Consider the following 14,531-nt stretch of genomic DNA (forward strand, 5'->3'; position numbering starts at 1 on the left):
ACAAACCACTACTCAAGGAAATAACAGAGGACACAAGCAAATGGAAAAACATTCCATGCTCAGGATAGGAAGAATCAATATCGTGAAAACGGCCATACTGCCCAAAGTAATTTATAGATTCAATACTATCCCCATCAAGCTACCATTGACTTTCTTCACAGAATTAGAAAAAACTACTTTAAATTTCATATGGAACCAAAAAGGAGCTTGTATAGCCAAGACAATCCTAAGCAAAAAAACAAAGCTAGAGGCATCACACTGCCTGACTTCAAACTATACTACAAGGCTACAGTAACCAAAACAGTATGGTACTGGTACCAAAACAGATATATAGACCAATGGAACAGAACAGAGGCCTCAGAAATTACGCCACATATCTACAACCATCTGACTTTTGACAAACCTGACAAAAACAAGCAATGGGGAAAGGATTCCCTATTTAATAAATGGTGTTGGGAAAATTGGGTAGCCATATGCAGAAAACTGAAACTGGACTCCTTCCTTACACCTTATATAAAAATTAACTCAAGATGGATTAAAGACTTAAATGTAAGACCTTTTAAAACCATAAAAACCCTAAGCAATACCATTCAGGACATAGGCATGGGCAAAGACTTCATGACTAAAACACCAAAAGCAATTGCAACAAAAGCAGAATTGACAAATGGGATCTAATTAAACTAAAGAGCTTCTGCAGAGCAAAAGAAACTATCATCAGAGTGAACAGGCAACCTACAGAATGGGAGAAAATATTTGCAATTTATCCATCTGACAAAGGGCTATTAGCCAGAATCTACAAGGAACTTAAACAAATTTACAAGAAAAAAAAACCCCATCAAAAAGTGGGCAAAGGATATAAACAGACACTTCTCAAAAGAAGACATTTATGTGGCCAACAGACATATGAATAAAAGCTCATCATCACTGATCACTAGAGAAATGCAAATCAAAACCATAATGAGATACCATCTCATGCCAGTTAGAATGGCGATCACTAAAAAGTCAGGCAACAACAGATGCTGGAGATTAGAGAGGATGTGGAGAAATAGGAACACTTTTACACTGCTGGTGGGAGTGTAAATTAGTTCAACCATGTGGAGGGCAGTGTGGTGATTCCTCAAGGATCTAGAACCAGAAATACCATTTGACCCAGCAATCCCATTACTGGGTGTATACCCGAAGGATTATAAATTATTCTACTAGAAAGACACATGTACACGTATGTTTGTTGCAGCACTGTTCACAATAGCAAAGACTTGGAACCAACCCAAATGCCCATCAATGATAGACTGGATAAAGAAAATGTGGCACATATACTACACAGCCATAAAAAGAGACGAGTTCATGTCCTTTGCAGGGACATGGATGAAGCTGGAAACCATCATTCTCAGCAAACTAACACAGGAACAGAAAACCAAACACTGCATGTTCTCACTCACAAGTGGGAGATGAACAATGAGAACACATGGACATGGTGGGGGAACAACACACACCGGGGCCTGTCAGGGGATGAGGAGCTAGGGCAGGGATAGCATTAGGAGAAATACCTAATGTAGATGATGGGTTGATGAGTGCAGCAAACCACCATGGCACCTGTATACCTATGTAATAAATCTGCACGTTCTGCACATGTATCCCAGAACTTAAAGTATGATTTTTAAAAAATTGGGAGAATTTCCTGGACTATTGGGGAACCCCAATGTAGTCACAAAGTTCCTTTAAAGTGAAAGAAGGGCCAGGCATGAGGTTCACGCCAGTAGTCCGAGGTACTCAGGAGGCTGAGTCAGGAGGATTGCTTGAGTTCAAGAGTTCAAGACCAACCTGGGCCACACAGCAGGATCCCATCTCTAAAAATAAAAATAAGGGGAAAGAGGGAGGGAGGCAAAAGAATGAGCATCAGGGAGATGGTACAATGGAAGAAGGGCCATAAAGATGCAACCTCACTGGCTTTGAAGATGGAAGCCATGAGTCAAGGAGAGTGGGTAGCCTCTAGATATCGGAAAAGGCAAGGAAATGAGTTTTCCCAGGAGCCCCCAGAAAGGAATGTAGCCCTGTGACACCTTGATTTTATCTCAGTGAGACCCATCAAACTGGGACCTGACTCAACCACCCTACCCCTCCGCCCACCCACAGTTGGAGACACACTGTGGACAGAGTGGCTGGTGACCAGCGAGCAACGCCTCTGAGTGCAGGAGCTCCTTTGCCCACCGCCCACTCCAGTCCTCAGCACCAATGGAAAGGCTTCTACTTCATGGCTTGTCATTGCTGTTGTTCAAAGGAACAGCAGTAGCATTAAAGAAATGAATGGAAGAATGAATTATTAATGCTCGCAAGGGAAATTTATAACTCAGTTAGTATGATAACCTCAATTTCGTCTCTCAAGCCGAGGCACTGATTTTATTACAAAGCTGATCAGGCCATGAGGCACACATGGCCACGTTGGATGTGGTCAATTACCGAGGTGAGGGAAACTAAATTGCTGGTAGTTTCTTGCTGACACACTTGGCGTAGTCATGCTCTGTGCCTTTCTGCTGTGGCTTCAAAGCGCACCTGGCTTCCTTTTGTTATCAAGGCTTGTGGCTGCTGTGAAAAATGCTGAAGGGAATGTAAATAAATTACTGCCTGGTCTAGTTTCTTCTCAAAGATTAGAACTAGAAAAATCGATGCAATGGTCATTTATCCCATCGGTGAGCCAACTCTTCTGTCTTTGGTTACCCAGAAGGTCAAATACAGCCTATATAGCCACTCACATCTGAGTACTCCTGTGCATACACAAGCACACACACACACACACACATCTCTGGGTACTCACACTTGGTACACACCCACAGGCACACGCACTCACGTACACATATGGTAACTCCGCTCTGCCATTTTGTCTCAGACGTGCTGAGGGTGGGTTTTTCTCCTCTGGGTTTTTCCCTTTGGATGAAGCATTCTCATTCAGAAACTACCCCAGCTCTGGGGAAATAATCTTCAGATTAGTTTGTCAGCCTGCCAGGAACACTGGACTATGCTCAATAAAGAACAGTACATCATTTCAGGAAATGCTGGGGGTCTTGGGTGCTCTGAAGCCCCAGGGAATCCACTATTGCAGTGCTGTGAGGCCCTCATTGCTGATGCCTGCAGCTGTCAGGGAAAGGGTGTGTATGTGTCCTTCCTCAACTTCCCATTTGAAAGCTGGGTCTCCACAAGCAAATTGCTTAACTGTTCTGTGCCTCAGTTTCCCCATTTGTAAGCTCTAGGTAAAACTAGTACTTCCCCTCGATGTGGTTGTTAGAACGAATTCAGATCATGAATGTATCTTGTTTAATAGAGTGCCCAGCAGGTGCTCTATAAATGTTGAATGCTGTGGTAGCTGTTATTCCTAGTTCCATCCTCATCTATCTCTCAACTGTTGAGGAACACACACCCACACCCACACACACCTCCTATCTTAAACAGGTAATGCTCAAAATCTGGCCTTGCATTTGGGTGGCTCTTTTCTCCATGGTTTTCAAAGCACCTGGATATCTGTTTCCTCCTTTAAGCCTCATAAAACCTTGTGGAGTGGGAAGACTGGAATTGTCAGTCCCATTTTAAAATTGTTATAGATTTAGGGGCTATTTTTAAAAAGAAGGAAACAGAGGTGCACAAAAGTCACAAGATATGCCTGTAAAGATTCATTGTAGTGTATTTTAATACACACACACGCAGAAACTAAGCGCCCCGGAGTTGAGGAGGGGAGGTGAAAACAGTGCTTTGTGACATGTGATCATCTGCAGTCATTAAGAAATCACATTTACAAGTTTTTAATGACCCAGGGAGATGCCCCAGCTGTAACAACAATTGAAGAGAGGAGGATACCGAGCTGGATGCACGGGAAGAGCCACACAACACAACCGGGAAAGGAATAGCCCAAGACGCCAACAGCCAACCCCAAGGGAGACTGTACTCGCCTGATTTGTTTCCTTCACACTTTCGTTTCCTTCCAAAGTTTTCATGATGGAACTGTATTATTTTTATAACTAAATAAGAGAAATAAGCTTTCTGTGGAGTCCTAATTAGGGAAAGGGAGTCAGGCTGGTGGCACCAGGGGAAAGCAAAAGGAGAAAGCAGATGAGCTACAAGTCTGCCTTTCTTCATGGTCCAGGACACAGCCCTCCTGCACAAATAAGTCACCATCTTCCTGCGCCCAGCTATCACCAGACACCTGCAGACGAGCTCACTGCAAGCTTGGCGTCATGGTGCTGCGCACAGCCCTCTTCAGCACACAGCGTCAGCACCGTCCTATAAGATCTCCAGCCAGCCTTTGTTTCTTTGCAGTCGGCTTCTCTCATGCAGGCTGCCCTCTGCCTCCTTGCAACAAACCTGCCTTTCTTTACCTACAACTGTCTTGGTAAATTCTTTTACCCCTGCCCCACTGGGCCAGAGAGTTGTCTGTTCCCAGGAACACTTTTGTGTTACAATAATTTCCCTAAGTATATATATAGCTTGTCTGGCAGCAGAGGCAGTGTCCAAGTTCATTGGCAATGAAAGGGCTGTTGACACTTCCCACCTCCTCCCTGCCACCACGGCAACCTTTGGCACCAACACCCCAGGGAAAGGATGAATCACCAATTATTGTATTTTCAAGACCTCCTGCCAAGCCCTGTATCTAGACTTGACACTGATACCCACTCTGTCAATGTTGCCCTCTGAGACAGAAGAGAAGGCATTCTGATCTCTTTCACCAGGAAATTCTGATTCACAGGTGATATTACACCAATAAGAAGTAATGATGATGACAGGCAGCATTTACTGAGCATCTACTATGGGCCAGGCCCTTCCAATGTACTCTCTTCCTTTATTCTCTTGACCACCCTGTAATACAGAGATTATCCTTCTTAATAGAAGAGAAAATGAAGCTTAGGAAGGGGAAATTTCTCACCAAGGTAACCCCACTGGTCGCAAACAGAGTTAGGACATGCAAGCAGGCCTGTCTGACCCAGGACCCATGTTCTCCACCTGTGTCATGGGTTGGGTGGTGGTGGGAGGTGGTAGGGCAGGGGGCGGTGGGGCAGGGGGGTGGCATGCCCAGGAACCAGCACCAATACCAGACCCCACTGACTGCTCCCGAGTGTACACTGGGGAGACTGTTCCTCAGATACCTGCTCAGGCTGCTGCTTCAGCAAGGCCTTTGCCATTGCGAGGAAATAAGCGATGATTTCATGACAGCAATTAACTCCTTCAAGATCTGAAGACCTCAGGGTGGCTGCCCTGTGCCTTTCCTTCCTCCCAGGGCTGCGGTGAGAATATCTGAGACTCAGAGAAGGGAAAGGAAGGCTCCAGGTCACACAACTTCAGAGGGTGCAATGGGGGTCACAGCTCCTGGCTCTCAGACCAGTGCTGTCTGTGTTAACTCTGATGCAGAAATTAGCTCAAGTTCCGATCCATTCATTCAGTAAGTCTTTGTTCTAATGAGCAGCACCTGCAAGGTCCCTGCCCTCTTGGGTTTTGCTTTCCAGTAGAGCAAGACAGGTGACAAGTAAACAATAGTCAGGAAATATCATTTCAGGCTGTTAAGTTCGATAAAGAAAATGAAACACAATTGCACCTGTGATTAGCAGACTCTTGGCGCCCTAATGGGATTATGTCTACATCCTGATCCCCGGAGCATGGGAATATATAACATAACCGAGCGAAGGGGAATTAAGGTCTCAAATGGAATTAGAGTTGCCCATCAGCTGACCTTAGGATAGGGAGAGTAACCTGGATTATCCAAGTGGACCCAGTGTTGTCACCGGGTCCTTAAAAGTGGAAGATGAAAGCAGAAAAGGGTAGAGGGAGATGTAAGGAAGGAAGAATTGTCATGGAGACCCAACATAGCAATGTTTTGAAGATGGTTTTGAAGATGGAGGAAGGGGCCATGAGCCAAGGAATGCAGGTGGCCTCTAGACACTAGAAAAGACAAAAAACGTTTCCTCTGGAGTCTCCAGAAGGGAATGCAAGCCTGCCAGCACCCTGATTCCAACCCAGTGAGACCGATATCAAGCTCCTGCCCTCCAGAGCTGTTAGATACACAGCTGTGTTGTTAAGTCGCTGGTCTATGTTCGTTTGTTACCACAGCATCTCAAAGCACCCCTCCTCAGAGAGGCCTTCCCTGATGACCCGCTGAGAAAAGTTCTGGAATCACCTTCATGGGTTCTTTCACAGAATGTCTCAATTTTAAATGATTTGCTTGTGAAGGAGTTTCGAAATAACACCCCAAAATATGCCACTTTGAGACTTTGAACTGAGGTCACTTGGGGAACAGCAACCGCAGGGAGGGGCTTTCCGAGTTTTCCTTTTCTGTCTAAAGACAGATTCTCCAGAGGTAACACAGTGGCCATGAATCTCCACTCAGGGAATCTTATCCGCCAGAAAGACTGGCTCATTTCACAGGAGTCTGAAGGTCCACACCACGTCCAGATAGCCTTTGTCACAGGCTGTCATCACCTGTCCTGCTGAGGGCCACTCGTCTTCCCCAGAAATCATTTACTCTCCCCTACGGTGCTGACACCCCACCCCTGTCTCCCCTGTGAAGAGGGTATACAAGCTTCTAAATCTCACTGGGTGTAGGAGTTCCTTTTCTTTCCTGGGATGCCCCCATGCATGTGATAAATGTCTGTACCTTTTCTCCTGTTATTCTCCCTGCTGTCAGTTTAATTCCTGACCAGTAAGGAAGCTAGAAGGGTAGAGAAAGTCATTTTTACTCCCCTACACTTGTGTGCTTATTTAAATACATTGGAAGTGAGGGTCAGGAGGGCCCCCCTGAGGAGGTGACACTGCAGGTCAGGTCTGAACGAGACCCAGGCACTAGTCATGGGCAGAGCTGTCCTAGCAAAAGAAGGGAGAACAAGAGGCGAGGAGGTGGGACAGAGGACAGGGCCAGTCCTAAAGCCAGTCAGGGTGCAGGAAAGCATTGTCTGGCCCTGGGGTACACCCTGAGTGGGGCCCACGTGCCTACCTGGGGATGGGCAGCTGGAACAGCAGAAGGCACCTCCAGGCACCTCATCACACAGGGTCTGCTCCCTGCTCTTCCCTTGCACCAGCTCCCTGGGCACACATCTTTATTTCCTGACCAGCTGCTGGACTTCATGCCCCTGAATATTCCTTCCAAGTGGACTACATAGCCTACGGAAACATTCAGAGTCAGCAAACAAGGGAGGAAGTCGCCAGGAGCCTGTGTGCCAAGGACCGAGGCAAGAACTCCTCCTACGAGGAAAGCATTTGGGAAAGAGACCATGATTTGTGACAAAGCCTGGGGGTGCTGGATCAGGGGAGGGGGAAGCTGAGCCCCTCTCATTGTACCTTGGGTCCTAAGAAGAGAGAAGGGAGACAAAGGCTGCATTTACCATTTCACTAAAAGTCTACCACTGACCAGCCCTTCTTTTCTTTCTCCCTCTTTCTGTTTATCCACACCCCACACCCTCCAGCTTTAACCTCTAATTCAGTGTGCCCCAACCCAAATCCAGAACCTTTCCCCAAACCACTTCCTCTCCCCCATCTTCCTCGTTCTTGACCAAGGAGCCTGCCTCCCTTTTCCATCATCCAAGCTTACTATCTTGCAGTCGCCTTTGACCTCCTCCGTCTTTCCTGTCCCAAGTTTCTTGCCTGGGTTCCCCTCTTCCCAGCCAACCCCTCCAGCATCCCCCGACTCCAGTCCAGAACCTCAGAGCACGTGATCATCAGCTGCAGTTACTCGCTTTACCGGCCCTACACCCCCCAGAGCCTGGGGAGGTTGTTTTAGCCCAGGGTCGGGTTTTTTGTAAGGTTTTTTGGCTGTTTTCAAAGGCAGATTGTGGTATCTCGTTCCTGATTAAGTTGCTTGAATTCCCACCCAAACCTCCCTTGTCAAGGCCAGGATAGCTCTACAGGAAGCGAACAGGCATGGCCCTTCTCCTCAGGCCCCAGGCAGGCTATAAGCCACTCCTCAGCCAGGCAAGACTTTAGACTCATTTCCTCCCCCATGAGCACTTAGATTAAACTTCCTCCTTCCTTATGAGATTGTTTAACAGGGCAGGGAGAGTAGATAGCAAACTTCCTCGAAGGAGGGGCAGAGCCTGCGCAGGGCAGGAGCAGCTGGCCCACTGGCGGCCCACACCACTCCATCTCACCCTCTGTGCCCGCTGCATCTAGAGGAGGGCCGCCTGTGAAGCCACTACCCCTCCAGCAACTGGGAGGCGGGACTCTCAGAAGCTGGCCCAGGGTGGCGGTCAGCTGGGTCAGGGACCCACGGCACCTGCTGGACCACCTCGCCTTCTCCATCGAAGCAGGGAAGTGGGAGCCTCGAGCCCTCGGGTACGTCCCTCCCAGAATGGAAAGGGCTATGCCTCCAGGTACACAAGATTGAGAGAGGGGAAAATGGAGGTGGGGAGGGTGGGAAATAGGAGTGAAAGAGCCTGAGATGGAATGATGAAAGGGAAAAAGGAAGGAAACCACATAATCGAAGAGAGTCCTGAGATCAGACTCAGGATTTCATCTGAGGCACCATGCCTGATCAATGAAATTAGACTGTGATAAGAAGGATTCTGGGGCTGGGTTCGGGCTCAGGCAAAAGCATGCTATGATTGATTAGCTGTGTCTGCCCTGGGCACAAGAGGGAACTGTAGGGCATGCCAGCCAGGGATTTGACAACCCATACTGCAGGGTTTTTTCCTTAACTATAGGGGCCCCCAACATTTATTCTTTCATTCACTCATCTATTTATTCAAAAAAACATATTCCGATGATCAACAGTGAGCCACACAAATATTTGAAAAATGAATAAAAATGAAAGGAATGTTGTTCTTTGGCCCCAAATCTCATTTTTCTCATAAGGTAATGATCCGAAAAGTCATGAGGTGCATGGACTTGAGAGATTTTCTAGCTATGTAATGTTGAGCTAGTCCCTTTCACTAAGACTCGGTTTCCTCATCTGTAAAATGGGAGAGTCTGAATATCCCCTATCAATCCCTGAAGTTCTCATTGTCTACACAACTATGATAATCATCACTAAAGTACATAAAATAACATGTATGATGTGCTAAGTGCTCTCCATATAATAACACATTTAATCTTCCTATCACCTCTACAAGGAAAGCACCATGATTATTCCCACACCGTAGATGGGGAGCCAAGGTACTGAGAGATTTAATAACTTGCCCAGGCAATCTGGCTGCAAAGCTTGCGCTCCTGCCCACTGTGGCACACTGACTCTACGCTGCAGTGGATTCTAAGTCCATGGCTGGAAGTGGGCTGCCTGGGTACAAGAGTGTCCTTCTAGATGATTCATCCACTGAGCATTAATTGGGCAGTTCCTGCATGTCAGGTAAACAAGACGCAATGATTAACAAGACGAGGTATCACACATGGTTCTAATCAGAAAGGGAAAACTTGCACAGATAGTCATTTTCAAAACAGTTTTGACATACGCCATGGAGATAGCCTGGGAGTCAGGGCAGACTTCTCCCAAGAGAATGCTGGGTCCTTCAGGAGTGAAGGGCAGGGGAGGAAAAGATTGGGTCAGTGGAGAATCTCTGAGAAGGGGGACTAGGAGGAAAGAAAGAGGAGGGCAGAGTGGCTCAGGCAGGAGGGGGTAGTAGCTGGTGGTGGGAGGTGAGGTCAGTGAGGTGGTCGCGCCAGGTCTGCACGGGCTAGGGAGGAGTTTGCCATTGCTCAGCAACTGCCCAAATCTGCGCATCTACCTGTCTGTCCTCGGGTTTAGGGTTGAGGGTTTAGGGGCTTCTGTCTCATGGTCATCATGTGCATACCTCTTCCTGAGCTCAACTCCATCTTCACACACAGACCCTGCTGCTTCCCATAGGAATGTTGAAGCCTCCAGAACCCTGGGGCCTAACTTCCTCATTGGCACCTGGGGTGGGGGATGTTCAAAGTCACCATTTGCCAACATTTCCTGGTGCTGGGGCAGTTGCTCCTCCTTGGAGGAGACCTACCTGTCTACTACTGGCAGGCCTGGTGAGACTTCAGGTGGGCAGCCCACAAGCCTGCCTGGGGAACTGGCAGCCCCCACCCAGCCTGCAGTCCCAGAGGGCAGGTACGCTGGAGACGGGCAGAAGTTTCCTACAGTTGGTGCCAATCCCTTGCTTCTGGAGGCTCAGAGGTTTGCTTCCCCAAGGAGGGGCCTGGGGAGACAAAGACATTTGTCTTTGAGGTTGTGGGGAAAGCAACCCTGCCTTTGGCATTTGAATCCCAGTTCTGCCCTTTTCCCAGCCATGTGACCTTAGGCAAGTTGCCTATCTTACGGGCTTGTCTGAGCCTCCCTTATCTCAAAAGAATGAGGACTGTAGAAAACTCCTTGGGATTTGACAATGTGCATTTTGAAAAAGACAATGTGTGCAAAGCACCTACCATGACGCTTGCCATGTAGTAGGTGCACAATATAGGACAGTGCTGTTGTCCAAGCTGTGCACCTCCTATGCACCAAGCAGTCTGCATGGAACTGGACATTCAGAAATGATCAGACGCTATCTCAGAAAGTTCACAGCCTCTCAGATAAATTAGTCACATCAGTGATTGAGAGTAAAGGGAGTGAGGGACTGCACTGTACAAGAGATGTGAACAAGTTCTATATGATCAGTATAAACAGCAGTCCCCATAATGGGCAATGCATATGGAGGGTTGATTGTGTCTATAGAATGGTGCCGAGTACTGTACACGGATTAGCTGGTGTAAATACAGTATCTTTGCATGGGAGGTCTTATCATCCCCATTTTGCAGATGAACTACTGAGGCCTAAGGAGGTGAGGTAACCTGCCCAAGGCAGCAAGGCTATGAACGGTAGAGAGAAGCTTTATGGCCAGGCAGTCCAGCTCCAGGATCCAGGCTGTTGGCCACCACACTCTTCTCTCCTTCCCACACGCACACACATCACAGAGACAGTGATCCAGGCCTGCACAGGCCGCAGAAGGGGGACCTCACAAAGGAGGTCACATTCCACAAAGTATGGGATTCCTCTGGCGAGGAGAGGTGAGGGCAGCCCTGGTGGAGAAAGCCCCATGAGCAGAGGCATGGAGCTGGGAGCTGGGAATCACACAGCAGGGCCAGGGAGAGGCTGGGAGCCAGGCACGAAGCCAAGACCTTGGACCTTTCTGCAGGTACAATTGGTTCTGTGTTGGAGGAATATTCTGGTGAAAATGTCAGGAGCAGTGTGGCTTCTGGTATGGAAGCCATCAGGAAGGAGGCTGTTGCTGAAGACACAGAGAAAAAGCCAAGAGTTGGCCTGATTCTTTAGGTCCCATGAGGACTGAAGTGTTCAAACCTCAGGAGGGAAGGAGTAGGGTGGGAATGTAATCCGAGTCTTTCTTGCAGATGTAACTGTAGTTTGAAATGGGAATATCGTGCATCAGGTAGGAATCTTCTAGGTCAAGTGACAGAAACCAACTCCAACCAGCCCAACAAATGAAGGACGTGTATCGACATACACAACAGAGTGTGTATGTGGAAAGTCCAGAGATAATTCTGACTTCAAGAAGGCAGATCTGGGGGCTAAAATGACACCCCCAGCACTCTGTGTCTATGTCTGGGAGCCTTTTCTCCATGTTGTTCTATGCTCAGACAGCCTGTACTCATGTGGTGGCAAAGACATGTATAACATCTCCAGTTCGGAGTCATCCCAACTTAGCCTCTCCAGCAGAAAGGCAGCTCCACCCTCCTGGAAAGTCCTTCAAAAGTGCTAGGAGGAGATGAGGCATGGTGGCTCACGCCTGTAATCCCAGCACTTCAGGAGGCTGAGGCAGGTGGATCATTTGAGGTCAAGAGTTTGAGACCAGCCTGGCCAACAGGGTGAAACCTTGTCTCTACTAAAAACACAATAATTAGCTGGGCATGGGGGCAGATGCCTGTAGTCCCAGCTACTGCGGAGGCTGAGGCAGGAGAATCGCTTGAACCTGGGAGGCAGAAGTTGCAGTGAGCTGAGATCGCCGCTGCACTCCAGCCTGGGCAACAGAGTGAGATTCCATTCCAAAAACAAACAAACAAAAAGTTCTAGGAAGGTTCTGGTCTTCTTGGCTTGGGCCACCTGCCCATGTCTGACCTCATCTCTGAAACCCAGCGATAGATCACACTCATCTGCTAGGCCAGGACCACAGAATCAGCCCTGGAGCCAGAGAAGGGAGTAGCTGCCTGAGAGGGAGGGGTTGATTCCCAAAGGAAAATTAGGGTGGTCAGCAGAAGAAGGGGAAACAGATGTCCACCCCGACTCCAACTGCCCCTACTTTATTAAACTACTGTTAGCCAAGTCACGGATGGCAGTAACACATAAGTCATTCTACCTATGTGACTCTGGACCAGCCACTTACTCTTTCTAAAGCTCTTTCCTCACTGGTAAATGCAGTTAAGAAAAAGAACCTGCCAGTAAGATTGTTGGGAGATTTAAATGAAAAGACACAGGGCTTAATATTGGCAGAATACTAATAATACTTATTAGAATTATTACTGTGATTGTTATTAAGATTATTGCTTCTTCAGTGAGATCTCCTGATCCCGTGCCTTCCCAGGTAAGACTTATCTCCTAATGGCTTCCCAAGCCACTGTTGACTTCATTGTGGAGGCTGCCACGTTGGCTAATTAAAGAGGTCAATACCCAGCTGTCTCAGACGGAAATGAATGAATTACCCACTGGGCGGGAGGTGAATCTCTTCGTGCTTCATGCTTGACCTGCTGAAGTGATTCTGACAGGCCAGCAGCAGGCCTGCAGGGCCAGAGGGTGAACCCGGATACTCCATGCAGCCCCACCCTGATCCAGTTAGTCCTCTCTGGAGATGCATGCCCAGCTTTCAGCAGAGAGAAATTCTGGGGCGCACACTGGCCTCTGGGGTTAATGGACCTGATGATGTCCAGTATCCTGAGATTTCCCCCATGCCCTCAGACACTGGAGGGAAGGGAAAGGGCTGTGTGTCTGTCCAGATGGCTTCCTCTCTCTCTAGCTGCTCTGCTGAGACCTGGAGGAACCCATTTTCCATGTGGAGCACACCCTCTTCTTCAGCCTATTTCTGCCTCCTTGAGAAGGGGGATGGAGGGTTCGAGGAGCATCTCCAAGGGAGAGGGCAAGAAGGCCTGCTTGATTAACAACTGTTACTTGCAGAGCACTTCCTCTGTGCCGGGTGCTGGGTTTTGGGTGCATTCTTGCCTTTAATCTTCACTAAATCAGAGATCATGATGGCCATGTGAAAGGAAGCTGAGGCTGGGAGAGGACTGTGTCCACACTCCCACGGCAGGACCTAGATGGGCACCAAAGCCCCCAGTCTTAGCCACCATGTTATACAGACTCCCAATTCCCAGGCCACACAAGGTCTCTGCAAAGTGGAAGGGTGCAAATATGACTGGAGATGCCACTTACTGAGGGTGACCTGGGGACCAGGTACTGAGTATGGCACCTTCAGAGGATGATCTGTCAGGTGAATTGGAGGAAAGTCTCCCTAAAACCTATCTGAGGAGAGGGGAGAGGGGAGAGGTGGCTGACCCCTGCCAAGTGAGCAGAGCTTATGGAGCCACCCCCCTGAGGAGGGTACTGGCTGGTGAGAGACATGGGGGTGCGAGAACAGAATCTTAGAAACTCAGTCTTATCCCATGGGAGCCTCCTTTCTCCCTCACCTTGGCTGAGCCAAACCCAGGCAAGCTGAAGCTCAGCAAAAGGAACACCTGAGGCCCGGGTCCACCTGGAGCTAAAAGAGGCCACACCTAGGGCAGAGGTGGGCAAACAACAGCCCACAGGTCAAATGCAGTCAGCCACATGTTTTTATAAATAAAGTTTTATTGGAACACAGTTACATTTATTCATTTACCTATTGTCTGTGGCTGCTTTCCTCCTACAAAGGCAGAGTTGAGTAGTTGTAAAAGAACATATGGCCTGCCAAGCCCAAAATATTTGCTATCTGGTCCTTTACAACTTGTACTTGAGTTGGGCAAAGTGGTTAAGAATGTGGTCTCCTGACACACATCGCCTGGGTTTATTTCTGGGATCTTTTCTATCTTTGACTCTCAACAGCTATATGACTAGACTGCTGTGCCTCAGTTTCCCTTACTTCTTCATTGAGCTGTTGTAAGATTAAATTAGTTAAAATAAGTCAGAGTCTCAGGGTAGTATCTGGCATGTGGCATTTGTTGTCTTATTCTGGGAAGCACCCCAGGAACTTGAGGAGCAAAATCCCTCAGAATCCTGCACCTTTTTGTGTCTTCTTGCATTTCCTGCCATGCAGCTCTGACTGGCCCAATAATTCTACCATTGGCCACAGCTGGAGAAAACCATTTACACCAATAAATAAAATTAAAACAGGGCATAATGGGAATAATGGGCTTATTTCCTTCCAAAATAAATGTCACTGGAACAAATTGTTCAAACCACCAGTCTTATTGTTTATGGATTTATTCGCTGTTTATCTCCCCCCTGTATTGGTGACATGATCAATAATTGCCCATAAATATTGGGTGTTTATAAGAAGGACCATTTAGAGAACGAAAAGGGGCCTCTGGTTACTTTGATTACTTCACACAGACCTGGGCCACAATTGCGGGTGTTCAGGATGGCTTTT

At 47.9% G+C, this 14,531-nt stretch overlaps 1 protein-coding gene across 1 annotated transcript in view; it reads left to right on the top strand.

The window, feature by feature from the left end:
- The first annotated feature begins 8,028 nt into the window (after positions 1–8,028).
- Positions 8,029–14,531, top strand: part of FAM3D (FAM3 metabolism regulating signaling molecule D) — a 34,284-nt gene continuing 27,781 nt past the window's right edge. Inside the window, exon 1 of the mRNA XM_023199748.3 lies at positions 8,029–8,301. The gene's annotated coding sequence lies outside the window, so the exon portion shown is untranslated. The remainder of the gene's footprint in view (positions 8,302–14,531) is intronic.

Source organism: Piliocolobus tephrosceles, chromosome 2, assembly GCF_002776525.5.
Source record: "Piliocolobus tephrosceles isolate RC106 chromosome 2, ASM277652v3, whole genome shotgun sequence".
Classification (NCBI taxonomy): domain Eukaryota; kingdom Metazoa; phylum Chordata; class Mammalia; order Primates; family Cercopithecidae; genus Piliocolobus; species Piliocolobus tephrosceles.